General features: G+C 45.3%; 1 protein-coding gene across 2 annotated transcripts in view; it reads right to left on the reverse strand.

Moving 5' to 3' along the window:
- Nucleotides 1–23,439, reverse strand: part of GPR107 (G protein-coupled receptor 107) — a 230,880-nt gene that overhangs the window by 192,353 nt on the left and 15,088 nt on the right. The window lies entirely within an intron of this gene.

Genomic DNA, 23,439 nt, shown 5'->3' on the forward strand with positions numbered 1-23,439 from the left:
GAGTTCATGGGAACGCTGTGTGTCGGAATGCTTTTCAAAATTATTGTTTCTGTTCAGGGGAGAACATCATATCAGACAGGCTCTCAAAAAACTGGTCTACAAAATCAGGTAACAGTTCGACCAAGTTCGATAGTGCTGTAACTTGGCAGGTGTGAGAATGATTGCTATCATCAAAGTCTGGATCAGCAATGCTCACAGAAGGTTGTACCTGGGTGATGTTGCTTTTATTTCTCGCTCCACTGTTACCACCTAGTCGTAGCACAGGAGTCTCAACGAATGCCGTCATCAGGATTGGTAGCCGCTGGGGACAACACAATGCGTGAGCCGTTATCGGACTTAGCAAAGTATCGATATCCATTGGTACTGCTGATGGAAGTGCAAGACAGGTGTCCAACACGCACTCATCTCCGCATAGCATACATCGAAGCTCAGGTAAGATGCAGGTTTGCCATATAGGTCTGAATGAAAGAAACCAGGTCATGTTCAGATCTCTCAGCCTGGCCAATCCAAGGACTCTAGTTATTCGGTTCCGGTAACGTATTGCTAGGATCGTTTCTTCCATCCTTGTCGGAGTCATGTCTGAGTTTTGGCTTGCCATATCGGAGCAGGAGGGTCAAAAATAAAATGCCTGCTACAAGTCCCAAAATCAGGGGTATGCAGCCAAAGACTGAATGGACAAAATTAGGAATGATTCCTAGAATTGCTTTGAATGGTGTTAACAGTCCCGTAAAAATGGTCTTAAATACGCCTGGGATGCCCATGGCACTCGACATGTTAAGAATTTGGCTAAGCATTTCTGTGAAATGCACGGGGCAATTTGTTGATTAAAGGTCATGAATCTCTGATGTTGTCCTTGCAACTAGGAGATCATACGTCTCTTTTGATGACGTGATGGGCACTGTTGTCTGCAAAAGCACAGACTTCATTCTGTTTAAAGTATCAATTTGTATAGAAGAGACGTTCAAACGAGGCCATATGGGAGTCTCCAGGGCCGTTTGGAAACAATGCTTGGATACAGCATTTGACCATGGAAGTTACGCTTACAAGATATGCTTTGACTGGCAAAAGGCCACAACAGCTGTGATCCGTTATTAGAATGTAACTCCCATTCGAGAGCTGCTTAAAGAAAGGCTCTATCTGCGTTGCAGGTGCGACATATTGGTGGCATGAAAGGTTGTTTGAATTTCCTTCTCAGGCTCCGTGTAAATTAATACCTTGGCACAAAAGTATACCGCTTAATGAATGTTTGCAGTTTTCACCACTAAGAAATACATTTTTGTTGCTGTCACTATAGCATGTGTGTGTATATGGTCATTTCCATGTTGACTTAATGTACCCTTTACCCAAACGTTCATACTGGCCAGTCGGTATGTATTCAAGGCAATTTTTAAATCGGAAAGTTGTTATCGGAATTGTGATAATCCCGTGTATTATCCATTCAATGACAGGACTTTCTGACATTGTCAATGGTAATCTCTCAAGTTTTTCGATGCTCAGGATTGTATAGTCTGCTCCTTTCTGTGCCAAACTGATCTGTTTATCAGTAAGGTTAAAGATGGAAAATAATGACGTTGTGTTGATTAAACGCCAAGGCACGTAGCCTGAACGAAGATTTTGCAGCGTCCAGCCTAACTGTACAATAGAACGCAATTGTGACTGGCCATGCTGTAACATTAGCAAGTCTTTGTCTATTATATCTATGGCAGATGATACAATACTGTCCAGTGAATATATTCTGGAGGACAGAGTCATTAACCCATTGTCCACAACAGAAAGTGATTTTTCCAAATTAATACGATCAATTTCTCGTATTTTTTTCAGCTGTTTCAATTTGTGTGACTTTCCAAGCCTCGTTGTAAGCCGCATATATACTGGTCGCTATGAAAGGTTTTTGACGCTGTTTGCGTGGTCCCAGAATGAAATTGCGCAAATCAGCACCATCTTTAAGTAAAGATAAGTGTTGCTTAATTTCTGCCAGTGTGGATGATTCTAGCCATTTAAGTCACAGCTTCCCTACACTGTATGTTACTATCCCTGGATGTTGTCTCTGGAAGTATCTAGGGTCTGGTCTGGACATTGTTAACCCCTGTGTTTTACTCAGGAATCTATCTTGACAGTTGTTTGTGTCGGTAGGCCAGATTAACCACTTTTTCCAATCAGGATGTGTTCTGTTTAGATGTAAAATTTGAGATACGTCTATTTCAATATCTGTAGTTGCATTATCAGGTATTGGCTTCGGAATAGACGGTTTGTTAAGGTCTTTAATCTTAGCTAGGCCAAGACAGGTTGTTTGGTGAATTGTGTCATTTAAGAACATTATTTGCTCTAGGGATCATGCAGGCTCGAAATAATGCTTCTAGGCCTTGTACCTGCCAATCTTTTGTACCCCAGATTGTTTTCGTTTCAATGTTATTTTTCCAATAATCAAAACGTCATTTTTTCATAAAATGAATATATCAATTTAGTATTTGTCAGCATTGTTCTCAATCCTGTTTTATCTAACAGTTTATAATAAAACATTTCTGCATCACTGGTGTTAAACCCTGAGAAGTACTGAAATTTCTCATAGAATGTTTTAGTACTGCTTTTAGGTGGAGTAGCACAATGTTCCAATTGGTTATATTTAAAAACATTTCTAGGTTGTGCAGATTTATGCAAGTAATGATCACCATAATGCGAGAAGCAGTACATCTGTTCATAACTAGACGAACCTTGTAAATAATCATGTTCTGTAAATCTTGCTGACAACACTAAATCAGACATCATATTATTAATACTTTCAAAATCCCAATCATCAGAAAATGTACTTGGTTTTACAAAGTCACTTAAGGAAACCTTGAACTGATGAGGATATTTCAAGATTTCGACCGGACCATATATTTCATAGTCAATTTTGTCCCATACTACCCCGCCGGGTATTGGAATGGCTGTGATATTTACTGTTGACAGTTCTCTTTTCTTCACGTGGGATGATCTCTATGGTTTGAGGACTAAGTTGATGTTCTGACTTGCTGTGTCCATTGAACTGTATTTTACTTCAATGAATTTTCCCAAACAAAGTACCATGATGAGCCAAAGCAGGAGGAAAAATACGCCTAGTCCAAACCAGAACTCTAACCATGGAGAAATAAGGTAAATTTCCTTGAGTTGATGAGAGTTCAGTTGCTTTTTCTTTAAAGGTTTTTGTTTCTGGCATCACTTCAGGGTTGCTTTGATCTTCAGAAAAGTTGTCGAAATTGATGAAGTAGCCAGAGGCAGTTCTGTCAATTGTTGGAATTGTTCTTTCAATTTGTTTTTCGGTAGCACATTCTGATGCCACGTCATTGTAGACTGGTGTTTCTTGATGAACTGATTCAATCTGTGTTTCAAGAGGCACGAGTTCTATGGCATTATTAAGTAGTCCCTCTCTGTGCTCTGCAGGTTTATCAAATGTGATTAGTCTTTCAGTTTGAACCTCTTGGATTGTTGCAAGTTTGGGTATTCTGTTGTTTCTCGGGAGTCCACTGGGCCTACTGTTGATTATAGGCCACATGCTTGTGGTTTTACCAGGTTGATTGATACAACTCTGTTCTCCTTTTTACCAGCAAGGGGCGGTAGTACTACTGATCTTGTTCCGTTGATTGCTAAGACAGGTACTGCTTTTCTGTAAGAAGGCCCAAATTCCTTCTTCACCGCGATCTTTTCTTTGACTAGATCCCCAATCTTTGGAGTCCAGACAGGCCTTGCTGGGGCTGGTGGTGCCTCGTCAGTGGTAGTTGGCTGTTTTAACTTTATGTTGCTTAAGGATTTTCTTGTTTCATTCAAGTCCTGTAAAACAGCCAAACGGTCTTTGATGTCAAAGTCTTTATTCTTATCTTCTACCACTGATACCTGACTATCTAAGTCCTGAATGTGCATTCTAGTTCCAAACAATAGTTCATATGGGCTGAAACCTTTTAGAGAATTTCTTGGCAAATTGTTAAGACTTAACTGGACACTTATTAAATGTTTGACCCACCCATCACCCGAACCTAATACCTTCGCTGTTATAGATTGCTTTATGTCCCGGTTTTTTCTTTCCACTACACTGTTCCCTTCGGGGTGTGATGGACAAGAGTATCGCAAGCCAGCGCCCATGCTGGCCATGGCCTCCCTATAAGCTCGAGACCTGAAAGCAGGACCCTGGTCAGAATGGAACTTGGCGATTGCGTATGTGCCGATAAAGACTAGCAGATCTATTATAACCGTTCTGGCGTCAGCCGAGCGCTGGGGCCACATTTTTCAAGTGGATTTAGTCTTAATGATATACAATGGGACGCATTTCTCTTGTTTGATTGCGCGGATAGATCGCCTTATGCTTTCTATTAGGGTTCCTGACACTACACTGGCCGGTTCTCCACTGCGATCTCTGTTGCAGTCTTCACAATTGTTTGCAAAATCATGAATATCTACGCTCATTCCCGGCCACCAGTACTCTGACTAATTCTTTCAGAGAGTCCCTGATTGTTTGGTGTCTCAGACCCAACCCCATATGTGCTTCCTGTGTGAGGAAACCTCTCCGGTTCGTGTTTGGAATTACCCTATCCCCCACTCCAGGGATTCGAGCAAAAGGAACGGAGTTTGCATCAATTACGTATGCATAATTGAGTGGATAGTTCACGGGTAGTGCTGCACAGTCGCCTTTTACGGACGTTTTTACTGCCAGCATGGTTTCCCCGTCTATGTGTTTTTCTGAACGCTTTTTTGTGGCTACGGAAGCCAGTTTAGTTGCTTCCGCTGTGGCGGTATTAGCCAATGAATTCCCTGCAACGTGAACGCCATCACGTTGATGACTCAGAGTGTGTATCACGTGAGTCTTTTGTAGTTCTTTCTATAAAAGAACTACCTGTTTCCAAAGCATTTTATGCTTGATTGTGGCACCTGTCATCTTTGTAATCATTTTTAATCCAGCTCTGCAACTTATTATTGTAAGAGTTGACACAAAAATGCGAATCGCACACGATTAGTGTCGGGAATTCACGTTCTGCATTTTCAAGCGCCATCCTTAAAGATCTGATTTCAGCTCTCTAAGCCGAACAGTTTCTCACTGATTCAGTTTGTTATTTTCGGTCTGAATTTACCGCACAGCCAGCGACCTTTAACAATCGCGCAGGCTGCGTCGTAGGATTTATTCTCTACGTTGAAATGCTGTACAAATCTATCTGTATAGATTATACAGGAGTATTGTTGGAGAGGCAGAATTTCGATTGGAAGAGGATATTCTTGTTCATATTTTAATTCATTCAGTTTTTCGAATTGTGGAGCAAGATAGTATTTTACATCGTCCGCAGCAAGAGAATTTACATACTGTATCCATTTCGGATCCAGTGACACTGTAGGCAGGTTTACTGGGCTGAATAGCGCCTCGAAGGCGGATTCCGCTGTGAGGATATTGATCCGTTTGCCATGTGCTAGTTCTCGTTCATTCGCTAATGCAGTTTCTACTGCTTTCACCGTTTTTTCTGTTGGACTGAATGTTTTTTCTGCTTGTGTGTACAAGTGTGATTTGTAAGCTATTGGTACCTTTTCTCCCTCATTAGAGGTCAGGTACGTGAATCTGCATCTTCCTGGGACGACTCGGATTACAAGATTGAGTGTGTTATCACGTGTATCTAATTTTGTTTTTGCTAACATGTCTGTTTGCAGTGACCTCAAAATTTGAGTGTTTTTGAGTCCAGCTGATTGGTTTAAAATCAGGTTTAATTAGTTCGTAGAGAGGTTTAACCCTCTCCGCATAATTTAGGATGCAAGTTCTTCCGAAATTCAGGAAGCCTAGAATGGATTGTAAGTTCTTCAGCGTTTTTGGTGCTTGGAGTACAGCGCACTTCTCTAAGAAGTTGTTCGCTAGGCTTTTTCCTTCACTTGATAATTCGTATCCTAAAAATAATACTGTCAGATGGGCAATTCGGGACTTTTTAAAGTTGAATTTGTAACCCTCTGCTGCGAACCCAAGTATAATGGTGTTCACTCTTTTCAAGTGAGTCTCCAAGTCGTCGTCTGTGAGATAGATATCATCTACATAAGATAATGCCTCATCATCATACATTTGTAGTAACTCTGTTACTCTGGCTGAAAATAGTCCTGGGCTGTTCTTGAATCCCTGTGGGAGCCTACAGAAATTTTTCTGCGACCCCATTACTGAGAAAGCGGTGAAGTATCTGCTTTCTGGTGCAATATTTTGACAAAAGAAACCATTAGATATGTCTGTCGTTTTATATTTTTTCCTAACTATGTAGTTCATTAGTGCAGCACTATGCGAATTTTGTACTGCAAATGTTTTGCAACATGCATTAAGGTGTCTGTAGTCCAAAACTAGACAATATGAATTGTCTGGTTTGGAGACAGGAAACAAAGGATTGTTCATTTGAGAGGTGCATGTTTCAATCACCCCCTGGTATTCAAGTTGATCTAAAATCTCCCTGACTTGTTTTTTAGCTTCTTGCTTAGTTGGATACTGCCTTTGTGCAGTCGGTTGACTTTTTAACTGGATTTTGTGAGGAGGAGAGTCCTCATCCTATCCTACATGATTTTTATAGTGCTGGTGCCTGGGCTACTGCTCATTTCCTTGCATATATATATATTTAGTGTGAATCGGAATGTGATTCGAGAAGGCAGGCATAATCATTTCTTCGCCACAAGGGCACTCCCTGACAAACTCCGGGGTCCAATCTTTTTCAGCTAACAGAATGTCATAGCCTTTTGAGAGTTTATCCCAAAATAGACCCCTTATTTTCCTAGTCTTATCACCCTCTATACGCAGTGTTATTTCGTATATCTTATGGGGCTCGATAACTCTGGTGTCGGCAGTTTCTACTTGAATGTATTCATTCGTGTCCACTGTCTCCAGATGACTCATCAGGATCTTGTGAGCTATACTGCGTTCTGCTGCGCTGTCTAGCATTGTCTGTGCCCACCCCCCGTTTTTCAACTGTGTCCTCAGTATTCTCGGCATGTTCGATTACTCTAATACTGGCTACCTTCTTTTTTGGAAATTGGGATTTTTTACTTTGAGCAGGTTCCTTGACTTGGTGTGCTCTCCTGGGTCTGACCGTCCTCTTCTTTCCGATTTCTGCGAAAAAGATAGAGGGACGTGTATCAATACTTTGATATCTATCAGGCTTCTTCAGATTATCCCTATTTCAAAGGTTATATCTTTTCTCAGAGGGCTCCCTCTGGGGAGACTGGTGTTCTCGAGTCGGAGTTCTTTCCCTCCGTCGAGGAGACTTTCCTCTGGACTGGAAAACTTTTTCTTTGGGAGTGGATTGTTTATTTCCATCCCAGCTCTTTTTAGGAGTGTTTGAATTATTTTTAATAAATAATTTTTCAGGATTTTCGAGCAGTTGGGGCTTTACTGGTTTTCCACCCAAGCTGTCTCTACCTAGTTCTTCATAACATTTTTCTATAATTCTGGCAAGCTCAATTGGTTGATCTGTTATATCTGTTTCCTTCAACTTCTGGCGGATCGCCACAGATGCTGCTTCTCCTTTTATGTTGGCTAGTAATATAGCCGAGACCTGCTTGAAGTCTTTCAGTAGTTTCATACCAAGAGTTAAAGCAGGTTCTGGACCGTATTCATTCTGAATCGGTTTTAGCACTTGTGGTATTACCGCCATTGACGGAACACCATGTATTTTTGTGTAAATGAAAGCAAAGACTGTACCCCAAGTGTCACAGTCCTCCACGTGTGGTGCGACCCCCATTGGAAGGCAGATGGTCAGGATCCTGTGTTTCTCAATAGGGGTAGTATTCGGAAATACTGCCTCTATTTGAGTAATTTTCTGCGCTAACCAGAAAGGAATTTGTTACCGTTTTATGGGTGTTTTACCAAGACATGACTATGTTCTGTGGTGTAATTTTATTGGTGTTCCCCTGATGAGGGGTCAGCTGTGGTACATTAACAGCTGTTTGGACTGTAGCAGTCCGCATTACATATTGGACTAATTGTCTATGTATTTTGATTAATGTTTTTAGCTGTTCTAACAGCTCTTCTTTTGACATTTTTGCAATGTCCGGATGTGGTGTGTAGCTGGCTAGAACCGGCCACGTTGCTCCTGGTCTACCTAGTGGACCGAGCCTGGTAATATGATCATTATGTTTTAGGGCGCCTTTAAACCAGAGCAGATGCTCTTGTAATTTTAATGGGATTTCAATCTCCTCGAAAGGAGCGTACTCTTCCGGTGGATCCCCTATTTTGTAATAGTGGAACTCGCGTGTTGCGGCGTTTGCCGCTGGAAATTTTATCCAAGAATAGAATACCTCCGTCTGCCGATATTCGTGTGCCTCTATCACGAAGAAGACTGTGCCACCTTGTGTGGTCAGTCCGTTGTCTAAGTTTTGACGTTATAGATTTTCTTATGTTGACCGGGATGATTATCGCACACGGTTCATTAATTTCACTGGGAGCCTGTTGAGTCGCATTTACTGCGGCTCCAGTGGTTCCGTTGTACTTGCCTTCTCCTGGCATTCTACTGTCAGGAAGGTCTTTTGTTGCAGAGCAGGTCTCCAAGGAGACAAAGATTAGGTGCACAATATTTTGGAACACTGTATCCTTCAACGTTGAATAAACCAAGGCTTTACATAGGAATCTCTTCATACTAAGTTTGGGCAGATTTTAACCTTTCATCCACTCCAGACGTCTATTGGAGTATTTACGGTAGAAAGGGGTCTGTGTGAAAAATGCACGACTGAGTTACTCTAACATCTTGCGTTAGTTTTATCGCCTTACCAAACGTTGGGCGCCATGTAGTGTAGTTCCTATTTTCCCAATAGGCCCCGCGCATTGGAATAACATAAACAATAGTATAGACGTAGAAGTGCGGTCTTCCAGGTCTCTACTGACTGGGCTAAAATTAATTTGGTTTGATACCAACTAGCTCAGAGGTCACTGGAAACTTTCTTGACTGAATAGGAAGTGATCAGCTTCCCTGGTACAGCCAAGGGATTCAGTTTTCCAACAACCGCACAAACATGACAACTTTGCTCCTTAGAATAAGAGTCACTCTCTAGAGTCGTGTGAAACAATAGACAGTTATTGTACTCAGTCAGTTGTGCAGATTACTTTCACCAAGATGCAGAGAATTGAGAGACGGGCGTTTTCAATAAAAGGTATTATGTATTGAACAGTCTTTCTTCTCGTGCAAGAGAAATGAATTGCCACAATTGCAAGACTAGTTATTATAAAAAGTGCGTACAGTAAAATGAGGATTGCGAAATAATACTGTAAAAGCATTGATATGGGTTCTTAGCCATACAATGGTTAAAATAAATAAAATATATACATTCATATATACATTTAGCTAACGTACTCAACTGGTGCTTCTAACTACGCCTACCCCAGTGTACCTGACCTAAGCCTAATACTTGGGAGGGAGTAAGTAAGTAGCAGTTTTAGTTAAGTTGGTTTTGCCAAGGTTTGCTTCAAGAATTCTCTCCAAGGGTTTAGTCAACACCATACCTCTGAAATAGAATGTTGGAGGTCTTGTATCTCCTTCCAGGACTCGATATCCCAGTGACTCGCAAGAGTAGGCTGGAAACGCCAGAGCTGGATTTTCTCGGCAGGAGAAAAGACAGCGTCTCTCTCAGCACGTCGAGGAGGGGCAGCGTCCGTGGGCAGCTTGTATCTGCTGGGCTCTGTAAGGGACAGCTGTTCTGCTCCTGTATTCACCACACCATCGTTATCATCGATGTCGTTGAGGCAGCGTTTGCTTAAGGCAACGTTGGTAATATTTATACCTGAAAGGTGCCTGGTTTGACGTACGTTTTTGGACATAAGACGTCAATAAAGATGTCACTAGGAAGTGATCGTCTCTTAGTGCTCATTAGAGTTCTATTATTAATCAAAACATAGCAAGCGGGGTTTTCCCAGGTTGCTGAGTTTTATCTTGTTGAAGAACTCGGAGTGTAATCTAGGAATCTTGGATAGTGGCTTCTGCTGTGTCATTTGCTCTAATGAGCTTCAGAGGAAGAGATTCTGAAATGTGGCTCTGATCGTGTTAGGCCAGAGACGAGTTTCTGAAATATTGCTCTTGATCGTTTATGCCATTATAGGGGTATGAATGGATTATAGCCGTATAGGGGCATACTGTCACAGTATTGATCGGGGTCCTAGATTTGAACGCGACAAAAGAACTATGCTTAGTTTGAACTTTTTGTTCTAAAGAACGAATATAAAGGATTTTCCGTTTTAACCTAATTCACTTCTTTTTAGGTAACTCACAAGGATGGAGTAGGTAAGATTTGAGCCAGTGTACCTGTGACAACTTCTCACCACAGGATATTATGCACTTTATAATGTTTTGCGACCACTACATTGATTTGCAGGTTTTTAGTTCCAATTTGAAGGGAAAAAGGTTTTTAAAGGTTAAACCTGCACTAATGTATCTCCAAATGCTGAATGATCCACGGGAGATATTTAATATCGCAAGCTTTTTATAGGCAGCCGTTCGTTTCAGGCAAAAAAAGGTATCCTATGATAAACGCTACATAAGCACAGATTGTATACATCTGATCACTGTTTTCCTTTTCGGCTGCTTTTTCCTGAAAATAACCACAATGTGGTATTTCTTTTGTCTATATATGTGCTAATGGTCATCAGGGTATTTATGTACCTATGAAATTGACTTTGTAATATTGATTCTGTTTGAATTGCTCATATGTTGTAATTTGGATTTAATATATTTTTATTATGTACTGGGTTATCAGAATTTTACTTGTATGGTTTTAACTAACCGAATAAAGTGGTTTGACTGACTGAATTATGTTGGTAAAAGAACAAGGTAAGCTATTTTAAAACGCATTAATGTTTATTGAGATGCTCTATTTAAAGTTACATTTTTGCAATTGTAGGAAACTGGGTTTTTGATGCAGTAGCCCTCCCAATTTGTGCCTGTGCAACTCTGACAAAGTGTACTGGGTTCCTGCTAACCAGATCTCCAGTACCAGTGTTCTTTCCCTAAACTGTTCCATTGTTCCACAATTGGAAACCCTTCAAGCGCCATGTAAGTGTGTAGTAAACGGTACCCCTCGACCTAGCACAGTGGGATTAAAGAGGGCCACCTAAGGTCTACAGCATGAATTGTGCCACCCTAAGGGACCCCTCACCAAGCTCATGCAAACTGCCATTGCAGCCTGCGTGTCTTGGTGCAGAGAAAATTGAAGTGTCGACATAGCACACATCCCTGTGTGACACGTCTGCCAAATACTGCATGTAGTATAGGCAAGTCACCCCCACAGCAAGCCTTACAGAACTATGGCTAGATTCACTATAGCCCATCTGTGGGCTTACCTGCTCGAGCGGATGTGTCCTGGTGACATCCAAGTCAATTTTTAGATATTGCTAGTGCACAGGGAAGCCATAACGAGTACTTTGGCTCGACACTTGTGATTTGGAGTTCCCCCACTACAGGACTGCTTCACTGTAACCTCAGATGTTTAGCACCAAACATGCCACCTGAGGACATACCAAAAACTAGTGTGTTGACTGACTAACCTTGGCCAGCATGCCACAACAGACAAGTTACTGACCTCCTAAGGTGAGAGCCATCGCTCCCAGAGGTCAGGAACAAAACCTGCTCTGGGCGGAGAAGTTTACATCTCCTCCACGCAGGAACTGCATTTCAAGGTGGGAAGCTTCAATGGCCCTGCCGCCTTTTTTATGCGACCCCGGCTGATCCAGATAGTGGAGATTCCCACCCCCACTGTCCAGGCATGAAAATTAGAAAGATTAGGAGGTGTGTCCAACACCAAGCAGCACCACCCCTAAGGAGGAGTGGCTGATGTGGACATAACCTTTTCAGATTGCTCAATCATATTTTTTGGGGGGGGGGAGGATTCTAGGGTCAGGGTTATGCCCACTTCTCACAGGAAGTGGTCATATAAAGGGTTTAGGATCTCAACAGTAGGAAGCCCTATCCGTCACATCCCTTAAAGCGCCTAAACTGAATATTCAGGTGGCACCCATGAACCCAAGAACCCAGATTCGACGGATCAAGAGAAAAAGGACAAAGAGAAACTGCCTGGCGAGAACCGCAAAAACACTGAACTTTTGGTGCAAAACCATGCCTACTTGCAACATGTCAATTGTGACACGTTGACTTGTCATGCAAGCTGGGGATCCACCAAATGCCTTGGATAGCCTGTCAGCACTTCAAAAAGTGCCTACAGTCTCCCCTGGAGTTCAGGATCTACTCCTCTGCAGTCCGGAGGCACCAAAACGCAGAGTCCGGTCCACCACCTTGCTGCTACCCAGCTTGATCAATGCAGGAGATGACCAGTGTGAAGACACCAGGACCAACCAGAGCCATGCAGCACCAATACCTGGGGTACCAAATGCCCTGCACCACACACAACAGTGGGAGTGAATTCAGAATCCTCACTGCAGAACAACTGAGCAGCTGCTGAGGGATGTCAGCATCGCTGAGACCCACATCGTGAGTGGTCCAGCTGTCCTGATTTTGCCCCTGCCAACTGTTTTGTGCCTAAATGCGAGGAGCACCTTTACGCATCCGGCCCAGCTGCTCTAACCACTATGCACCTGAGCTGCCCGGCCAGGGTACCCGACAAACCGGTTGTAATCCCTTGCCCCAAGAACCATTGCAAACCTAACCCCCGTTTGAGAGCTCTCTGACTTGTCCTCAATTCCTCCTTCGCAGCCTATTTCCAGATGCGACCCCCCCTTCTTTATAGTGTGCACAGCTACCTACCAATCAATAGGGGATTTGTGAAGCCTGCTACTCACCCGGGAGGGTCTCAAGGCACGGGGGCATGCAGCTCCGATTCAGCCGAAGAGCCAGATCTTGAGGCTCTTCCTGAAGGTGTGAAGTGGGGCAACGTCGGATGTTGAGCGGGAGCTCGTTCCAGGTCTTTGCCGCGATGTAAGAGTAGGCTCTTCCACCCGTTCTGGCTCTGCGAATGTGAGGGATTTCAGAGAGGTCGGTGGAGTGGAAGTTTCTCTTAGGTACGTGGAAGGAGACTCTTTTGTTGAGGTATTGGGTTCCGGTGTTGGAGGGATTTGTAGGCATGAGTGAGTAGCTTGAAGCTTACTCTTCTTTCGACGGGGAGCCAGTGGAGGTCTCATAGGTGCCCTGTGATGTTTTCATGCCGAGGGATGCCGAGACTAGTCTGGCTGCGGTGTTCTGGATGGTCTGGACTTTACAAAGAAGGGAATTGTTGATTCCGTCGTGGAGGGCGTTACCGAAGTCCAGTCTGCTAGTAATGAGTGTGTAGGTGACGCTCTTTCTAGAGTCAGGGGGGTACACTTGAAGGTCTAGCAAATGATGCAGAGGGTCATGGTGAGGGAGGAATCGAGTATGATGCTGATGTTTTAGACGTGGTCTGTGGGAGGGTTGCCGAGGGCGGTGGGCCACCAAGAGTTGTCTCATGCTTAGGGGGTGGGCCCGAGGATGAGGACTTCAGTCTTTTGAGAGTTGAGCGTCAGACAGAATTTGTTTATATTCCTTAATGGCTCAGGTTTTAATATGCTTGGTGTTGTATGAATAATATCATCTACTTTGGCTTACAATTTTATCATGTAAAATGTGGTTTCATTTACCATACTTCTGTACGCCTATGCACATTGATGGTCTTAACGACCAAATAAAGTTAATAATGATGATGCTTCACACAGCTGCTGCTCATCCAAGATACGATGTCCTTCATTCCTTCCTGGAAGCAGAGTCTGGTGGTGTTGGGTTCCTTCGTGAGGGAGAGGATAAGCTGGGTGTCGCTGGCGTAGGATACTAGGGTGATTTTGTGCTGTCTGACTAGGGCGGTAAGGGGGGCCATGTTGTTGTTGAAGAGCATGGGGCTGAGCGATGATCCTTTGGCTACTCCAAGGCAGACTATTTGAGACACCAACTTGATCAAGCTGCAAACCGCCCCAAGAAACGTGCAGAATTGGTCAAACAGCAATCAGTGGCAGGCCCAAACCACTCGGATTCCGGAGTCATCCCCCCATTCTTGCGATGATCTTGCTGCTTTCCTCAATGAGAAATCAAGACTCTTCACCATTGAACTCACCTCTGAGAAGGCTCTACTCCCATCTCTTGACCTCTTAGATAAGAGCAAACCTATCTGTTCTTAGTGATCAGACTATCCGTCATGGGGCATCTAAACCCATTCAGTGAAAAAGAAATCAGCAAGATTCTTCAGAACATCAATCCATCTAACCACTTCATTGACCCGTTGCCCCCGGCCATCTTCAAAGAAATTAAGAATGTACTCATCGGGGAGGAGCTTCGCGCGCATTCCAAGATGGACGCGTGAGCACAGGGCTCCCGAGACCCTTTCCGCCTCCCGCATCTATCCTGCCACGTATCCTGATTTGGAAGACGGGTACTTCTAGCTGATGCCCTGCTTGGCATGGCGGGCAAGACGGAGAACAAGAAGCGAGCAACCAGGGGCACATACCGAGGGGGTATTGCCCAATCCAATACTATAGATCGCTTCGCCCGCCCGAAAGGATCCCCTGGTGGTGTGGGTAAATTAGTGTTAATACCTGTATGGGCCAGCAGTACGAAACACTGGCTTCTAAGATAGACACGGTGGCGATCGAAGTCAACCTCATTAGGACGGATCTTGTGAAGACCAATGAGCGGGTCAAGTCCCTGGACATTAAGACTGCAAGTCTTACTACGGATGTCTCGGATCTTCAGACCGAAGTTCACAATCTCCGAACGTCTAACGACTTGTTTGCCCGTCGGCTGGATGATTGAGAGCCGGGCCAGGAGCAACAACGTCCGCATCGTCGGTGTTCCGGAGAATTCCGCGGACTTGTCCACAGATCTTCTGGTGGAGGACCTTGTGTTGAACCACTTAACACCCAAGGGCCTCAGTAACTTTTTCACGGTGGAGCGTGCTCATAGAGTCCCAGGTGGAAAGCCCAAACTGGGAGCCGCCCCGAGGCCTATAATAGCCAGGATTTTTAATTTTCGGGACAGAGACGCTATTCTTCAAGCATCACACACCAATGGTCCCACTAAATTTGAGAACGCGTCGATCAGTTTTTATCCAGACTTTACACAGGCGGTGCAAAAACAACGCATGGGCTTTACGGGGGTGAAACGGCGACTTAGAGACATGGGACTGAAGTACACCATGCTCTTCCCGGCCCGCCTGAGGATTGAATATGAGGAATGTGCATTTTTTTTTGACCGCCCAGAGGTGGTCAGTGACTGGCTCGATACTCTGCCGACACATCGTACCAGCCCGGAACAAATCGAGGGGCGCTGAAGGTGGCCTGGAGGAACAGGAGTAGTGAGTCCGCGCTGGCGAACCAACTTTAGTGACTTATAGCAGTGGCTTTATGACTATTATGTATATATATATTGTGAATACGCGGGGGTGGGGGGGAATCGGGACTCTTCCTCCTCTAGGGGCTTTTTCTCTCTTCTTGTAGGTTAGTTTAATGGGGCGACAGGCACACTGCAAGTTGGGGGCTTTTTGGTCTAACGCAGGGGTGCAGGGTGGCGGGGTGTGTTTTGGGAATTCTCTTGGGGGTGGTGGGGGGTCTTTGTTTCTTTGTATATTCCGAGGCTGCGCTCTGCTGCATAATTTATCTCTTGTGCCTGTTTCTTTGTGGGGGGCACTGTTCTCATTTCTGGGATGGGGGGAGGGGGCTGAGGGTGCTGAGCTGGAACGTCAATGGTCTGGGCGATAGGATAAAGCGGGGGATAGTTTTGCAATACTCCCCAGATATAGTTTTACTACAGGAAACGCATCTCATAGGAAACACATGCCATGCACTGAATAGACGGGGCTATCGCCTGGAGGCTCACTCTGGATTCACTACTGGGTCGAGGGGGGCGGGCGTCCTTGTTAGGAACTCCCTCCCCCTGGAGATAGACGACACTGTGCTGGATGATAGAGGCAGATACGCGGCCATTATGGGCCGCTGGGAGGGGAAGATTATCTCCATCCTCTCTGTATATGTCCCGCCGGGCCTACAGTCCACTACATTTTCTGATTTGGGAAGGGTGGTCCTGGGGTTCCCTGAGGGCATGTTGGTTGTGGGTGGTGACTTTAATTCGGTTGTCAGTGGTATTGAAGATCGTAGCCCCCCCCCCAGAATTCTCCCGGCATCGCAATCATGGCTGGGCAACTTTTTGGAAGCGCTGGGTCTAGTGGATTGCTGGAGGCAACTGCACCCCGGACAGTCACAGTACACCTTCTATTCGGGAGCACATGGCAGTCTCTCGAGGCTTGATTATATCCTTATACCGGCGGTGCAGGTGGTCTCTGTAAGGGAAATTAGACATCTTGCTAGGGAGATCTCAGACCACTCCGGCTCACTATTGATGTACAGTTGGGGACTGAGGGCCGGGTCGCTCCGATTAACCCCTGGCACCTTCGTAATCCTAAAACTAGAACAGGGGTGCTTAAATGCATGGATTATTACTTTGCTGAGAACGAGGGGTCGGTGTCCTCCCCCATCTCCTTGTGGGAGGCTTATAAGACTGATTCGTGGTCAAACTCTGTCCTTGATTGCCAGTGAGAGGAAAAGTAAGAATGAGGGAGTGGTGCGTTTGGAAAATGAAATTACTGCATTGGAGGAGAAGATGGAGTCTGGGGCTACACCTGAGGGATTACATTCTTTGGCCCTTAAACAGTCTGATTACAGGGCTCTGGTGACTGATGCGGCCAAGGAAATGAATCGTGAGCAACAGGGGCGTCTGTATGATGTTGGTGATAAAGCGGGAAAGTTGATTGCTTGGTTGGACAAAAGAGACAGATTGAATCGGGTGGTGCCTGTTGTTGAAAAGGCAGATCTAGCGCGGGTTGTGGACCCAGTTGAGATAGTCGAGGTCTTTGCCCAGCACTTTCAGAAGGTCTACGCGCCGGTCTCGGACAGACCAGAGGAGGACTCACATTTGCTACTTGGAGATATCGCGTTGCCTAGCCTATCGGAATCAGACAAGGAGCTTATGGAGGCGGACTTTTCCACCGATGAAATAGCGCTCGCTATCTGTTCCCTTCACTCGGGGAAGGCCTCAGGCCCGAATGGTATCCCTGTTGAGCTGTACAAGATGTGCCCAGACAAAATGGTGCCACATCTTCGCCAAATGTTTTCGGCATCGCGAGATCTTGGATCCCTTCCCCGGGATCAGAGACTGGCGTCCATTGTAGTCATCCATAAAGATGGGAAGCCCCGCGAACAATGTTCATCATACCGGCCGATTTCGCTTTTGAACGTAGAGCCAAAGATCTTGGCGAAACTTTTGGCAAATCGGCTGATAACGGTGGTCAGCGATTTGATACACCCGAATCAGTCTGGGTTCATTCCCCATCGGAACACCGCGCTCAACCTTCGCCGTCTTCACGGCGTGTTAGCAAGGGCGGGGTCTCTTAGTTAGCCGGCCATCTTGGTTTCTCTGGATGCCTCAATGGCCTTTGATATGGTGGAATGGCCATATTTGTGGGTGGCCCTTGCGAAATTTGGTTTCGGCCCCAATTTCATCGGGTGGGTTAGGCTTCTGTATGAGCAAACGCTAGCCCAAGTGGTGGTCAACGGCAGGGCCTCGGAACCCTTTGTTCTCGGAAGAGGCACACGGCAGGGCTGTCCTCTGTCGCCGCTGCTCATTGCGCTTGCCCTTGAACCCCTTGCCGCGTGTCTTTGGTGGGAACAATCGCTCAAGGGCATTAGGTGGTCCCCGGACTTCGAGGATCGTATATAGTTGTACGCGGACGATATATTGTTGTACCTCACTTCTCCTCGTAAATCATTGGGAGTCTTGTTCGACGTCTTGAGTTCCTTCGGGAGAAATTCTGGCTTGGTCATTAATTGGGCCAAGTCCTGTATTTACTCTCTTACTGGAGAATTACCTCCCTTGCCCCACGTCTGTCCGATACAGATTTCGCGCGTCGGCTTTAAGTATTTGGGGATCTACATATCGTTGGACCCCGCAGTACGGTATGAGCGAAATTTGCTTCCTTCGCTTAGGTCGGATGTCATGACATGGTGTGGCTTACCGCTGTCCCCGTTGGGGAGAGCGGCCCTCTTTAAGATGAAGTCTCTCCCCCGGTTCCTGTACGCCATCCAGAACACGCTTGATTTGGTGCCTGCCAGTTATTTCCACGAAATTGAGGGCCTCCAGAGGAAGCTTGTGTGGGGCGGGCGACCACGCATTGCATTGGCGAAATTGACTTTGCCCTGGTACGATGGCAGCATAGCGTTGCCCGATATCAAACAATATTATTGGGCATCTCAACTGAGTGCAGTTAACCACGCCATGTATGGTCCTGTTCCGAATCCCGCATTCAAAATGGATAGATGGCAGCTACAGAGAGGCGACTATAATAGGGCGCTCTACTCTAGAGCGGCTGGGATGAATCTGACGGGGCCCACTGGGGTGGCGGTACGTGTGTGGGGTAGTGCAACCGCGGCCACGGGGTGGTCAGACAAGCTAACTAGAGCAACCCCCCTGTATGCGGCGGAGAGAATGGGCAGTGAGACCTCATTGGCATCAGTAAGGTCGGTGATCTTTGGGTCAAGAACAGAATCAAGACTTTCGACGAACTCAAACGGGAATATAAACTGAGTGATAGGGAACACTACCGCTATATCCAGGTCCGTCATGCGCTTGAGTCGGTCTTCCCAGCTGGGACCACTATTCCGGAGTCCTCTCCCTTGGAAGATAGAGTCCCCGATAGCACTATCTCTCTCATTTACAAAAAACGTATCAATGATCGCTCTGACCTCCTTGTACAGCTTCGTGGGGCTTGGACCAGCGATGGACTGGAGTTGGATGATCAAGACTGGCAGGTCGCGATATCTTCCCCCAAAGAGGTCGCGATTCCGGCGCGTCTCCGGCTGATGCAACTAAAGATTTTGCACCGTGTCTATGTCACGGGTTCACGCCTGATGTGTATGGGTTATTCCGTGGATGGGTTGTGTAGGCGTGGCTGCGGTATGCTTGCTACTTTTCTTCACATTATATGGGAATGTCAGGACGTTGCGGCATTCTGGAACCAAGTGCATGCTGTGATGGAAGAGGTGACGGGTCGCGTTATTGCCCGAGGCCAGGCGCTGTTTGTTAAACATCTGGGAGCCGAATGATTGCAGTGTTGCTCAGACTCAATGGGCCATCCTCTGCAACATGATAGCGAAAAGGGATATTGCCCAACGGTGGGGGTCTCAAAGGGCACCTTTAGTCTCGACATGGAAAGAAAATATGGACTGGTGCATGTTCAGAGAAAAAATTGTATATGTTGCCCGTGGCAAACCCAAGAAGTGGGATAGGATATGGGGCCAATGAATTCGTATTGTGGAGAGATTTGCACCCCCCCCCCCCTCCTTCGTAGAAGTCTCTGACATTCCTCTGTCCTTGTGACCGTACATTCCATGTCCTTTATTTCCTATCGTGTATGACTTACTTGTTTGCTCTCGGCCGCCCTCCCTCTTCGAGATCTTTCATCCTTCATTGAATTGCTTCTTGATTATATCGCTCCCCCTACTGTTTGAGACAGCCACTAAAATGTATAGTCTTCGACTCGGAATTTTTAGTTTCTAGGTTTGTTTATAAAATATAAAATGTGAAACCTTTCATTTCTCCTCCTATCACCACAGGTTCTCTATACTATTGTGCGGTATCGCTGCCGGGCCCTCGGGTTGTCGGCTGATGAGCTGTGTATCATTGTGCACTTGGTATTTATTGCTACTGGCCGGCCTCCGTGGTTCTAGGTCTGTAATTGTATTGCTTTTTTTTTCGTAATAAAGGTGTTTAAAAAAAAAGAATGTACTCATCCCCACCTGGACAAGGATTGTAAATGCCTCTAGCACAAGGCACTATCCCGGACTGCCTAAAAGCAGTGCAGGTGCCAACTATACTAAAAAAAAATAACGCAGATAAAACTGACCTCAATAATTTCCGCCCTATCTCCAACATCCCTACACTAGCCAAACTACTTGAGAAAAGCATACAATTCCAACTTTGTGCTCTCATAGATAATTTCCAACTACTAGATCAACATCAAACCATTCCTGCCACAAAAAGATTTCAAGCAGGTGGTCCAAGCACTGGTCTTGCCGAGACTAGACTACGGCAGCGCTATGCTCTGTGGCCTTCCCAAATACACCCTGGCTCCACTAAGGGCATCACTAAACGCTGCGGCCAGACTGGTCAGAGGTACCAGACGAAATAAGCACATATAACTAAGTTAAAGATTGCCGTTCTGACGCACAAAGCCCCGCATTTCAAAACTCCCAGGTACCTGGCACAAAAGCATGAATTATCCTGTGGCAGGAGAGCCTCAAGAAGCGCTAACACTTTCCTCCTGAAACCACTCATCCATAGCAAAAAGAGAACTTGTCACCAAACCTTCTCTGGCGCTGCCCCAAAGACATGGAACTCTCTTCCATCGGAAGTACGCAGAATCTCCTCAACGACTGCTTTCAAAGTGGAAACCAAGAGATTCCTAATGGACAAATTCCTACCTAAAGCTGGGATAGGAGCATTGGCTCGAAATCCTTGATTCTACAACCACTGTTCTATCATGCGATACTAATCTTCCTTACCGCATTGTGTGCCCCCCTCGTAGCCCGCTATATACCTGTGCTTTTGTTCCATTGGTCTGTGAATCATGCGATTATTCTTGTTGTGTATGCTTACTTGATGTAGATATTGGGTTTTTGACCTTCCTTCCACCATTTTGTCAAGCGCTCCGATAACCTTCGGGTTCTTGTGTGCGCTATATAAAACTTTATAAATAAAAAGAAATAAATACTCGGCAGTTTATCTCTGTGGGTTTGGAGAGGAAAGGTTGGAGTCTGATTCTTTGGGTTCAGCCGGTGAGGAAAGAGCAGATCCAGTAAACAGCGGTTCCCTGCATGCCGGCGTCATGGAGTCTGGCAGTGAGCATGCAGTGGGAGACTGTCAAAGGCTGCAGAGAGGTCTAGTAAGATGAGGGTCGCGGTGTGGCCCTGGTACAGGAGAATGCGGATGTCGTCTGTAGCGGGGAGGAGGGCGGTCTTGGTGCTGTGGTGGCTGCGGAATCTTGAATGGGAGGAGTCGAGGATGGAGTTGGCTTCGATAAAGTTTGTGAGCTGGATGTTTACGATCTTCTCAGTGACTCAGCCACAATGTGCGGAGAGAGAAAGGTCTGTTTGTTTTTAGATCCGTCAGGTCTGCGGAGGGCTTCTTGAGGAGGGGATTGACTTCTGCACGTTTCCAGTCGTTGGGGAATGTGCCGGATTTGAACCTCACCAGCGTCCTGCTCCCAGCTAAACCCAGGCAGTTCCCAAAGAACTGCAGGTAGTACTTTGGACCTTGTCCCACTACAACCCAAAAACGATGAACTCCCTGAAACTGACTGTGCTTACCTTTATGCATATGCCTTTTCCTTCTATAGGACTGCATTGTACGTAAAGGCGCACAACTTTAAAACATTTGCTTACCTGTAAATAAAGAGGTCAAAAACAGTACCCAAGTTCATGGTTTTACAAAATCTATAAAAAGAAGTGATATTATTCCAATTTGTTTTCGGATTTATTCTAGAGTACATGTTTCATTTATTGCCTCAGGGAGTACAACAAATGCTTAGCACTACCCACTGATAAGCCTAAGCTGCTCGCCCACACAAAAGAGTGTTAGCATAATCTACTTTAGCCTCTGTTAACTGATCGGGGAACCAATGGACTCTACAGAGTCTACTTCTTTTTAGTGCACTATATAGAGAGCCAGCTACCGTAAGCATTCATTTTTTAAGTTTATTAAATTGTTATTAATATTACCCAAAGAAGCTTTTTGCAAAAAGTATCATGATGCTTGGGCCGCCTTATAGATACTGCATAAGGATGTTCTGTGAATATAGCTTATTGCAGATGGAGTTTGGTAACTTAAAGCCACAGCAATATTACATTGACACAATTCAAACTTGCAGTTTTGAGGTAAGGCTGGAAAAGCATAGGTCCATCTATCAGTTCACCTCAAATGATGAAATGAACTGCTATCTTGCTCCTCCCTTGAAGGAGAGCTGAGATGTTGTGGCTGAATCCCCGACAATAACAGCATCACTGGCTATGCAAATGATCCTTGGCTCTGAGTGTGCGTTGAAATTTCACCAAGATCTACCTGAAGGCCTCATTCTCCTTAGCATTTGCTTGTATGGGCGGGAAAAATCACTTTTTCGGGAAATGGCACTGAGCCAGATGACCAGTCAGATTGCCTCTCCAGAAGAGAGCAGCCCTTGTTTAGAAGACTTTTGAGGGGAGTGTGCGTAATATTTTACACCTCTTGTGCTTTTAGCATTGCAGTCTTCCAGTGAGGAGAGAGACCCCAAAATACGAAGTTTGCTCATCTGTATAAATATACAAGAGTATTTCTATTGGCTGAAATGAACCCAAATTAGCAGACCAGTCTACACTGCAGTATGTTTTGGGACTGACATTATGGTCCTGTGATCAAAGGCAACGCTTCTGCACCTAGGGATGTGCTCAATTGTTGAAGGATAATTTTAAGAGACAGGGAAGGAGTTAGATGAGCAAGAACCATTAGGGGCAGACTGCCAGTGTAGAATGCAAATAAATTGCCAGGTCAAGATGATGCAACTGGACAACAATCATACACAAGAAAACTTACAGAAAACTAAGGAGTTTAAAGAATCGGTATTCTGTGCAATACCCATCCACAAACACGGACTCAGCACTTACATTTTTGTAAATCTGCCTGGAGTGACAAGCAAGTATGCAAACATCTGTGTAGGAGTGGAGAGTTTGTGGACCAAGGCAGCATCTCGTGACCATCTGTTAAAGTGCACAGGGCAATGCAGTTGGCCAGAAGGGAGACTGCTTCCTAAATGTCTGAAACAAAGCTAACATGCAAAACCAATGCTGCAACTGGGCGGGGTAGATTTGGGAACCTGCATTTACATTAAGCCATTTCAGGTCAACAAATGTAAAGTTTCAGCAAAAACACAAATTCTGAATATGTTTTTCTCAATATGAAATATTGTCTGGGACACTTTAAAAGAAAAATTCACACTATAGTGTACACAAAGAAGACGCCACGCAGGACACCGCCTCAACTTGCGAGCACTGTTTGCTTGCATAGAGTGCAATTTCCTCATAAAACCAAGTGGAAAGAGCCACCACACCCATAGGCTGATGTTTATACTGTGGTTTCCAACAGCTGTGAATGGGTGTGACAGCATATCCAGGATGAGGGAGCAGGGGGCACGAATTGTGCCAACAGCCAGGAAGGTCTTTGGGTGAAAGCAAGCCAACAGCGAGCAAGCTTTGGTAGTCATGAAATGATAACAGCATGGAAGCTCTGAGGGGACAGCCCCCTAATATTGAGCAAGCAACAGTGGTGATGACACCAAAACAGCATGAAAGCTCTTGGAGCACCAGCATGCCCACAATGAGTGAGTTTTGGTGGAGACAACGCAATAAGAGCATGAAGCTCTTGCGGTGATGGCATACCAATGGTG

Source organism: Lissotriton vulgaris, chromosome 5, assembly GCF_964263255.1.
Source record: "Lissotriton vulgaris chromosome 5, aLisVul1.2, whole genome shotgun sequence".
Classification (NCBI taxonomy): domain Eukaryota; kingdom Metazoa; phylum Chordata; class Amphibia; order Caudata; family Salamandridae; genus Lissotriton; species Lissotriton vulgaris.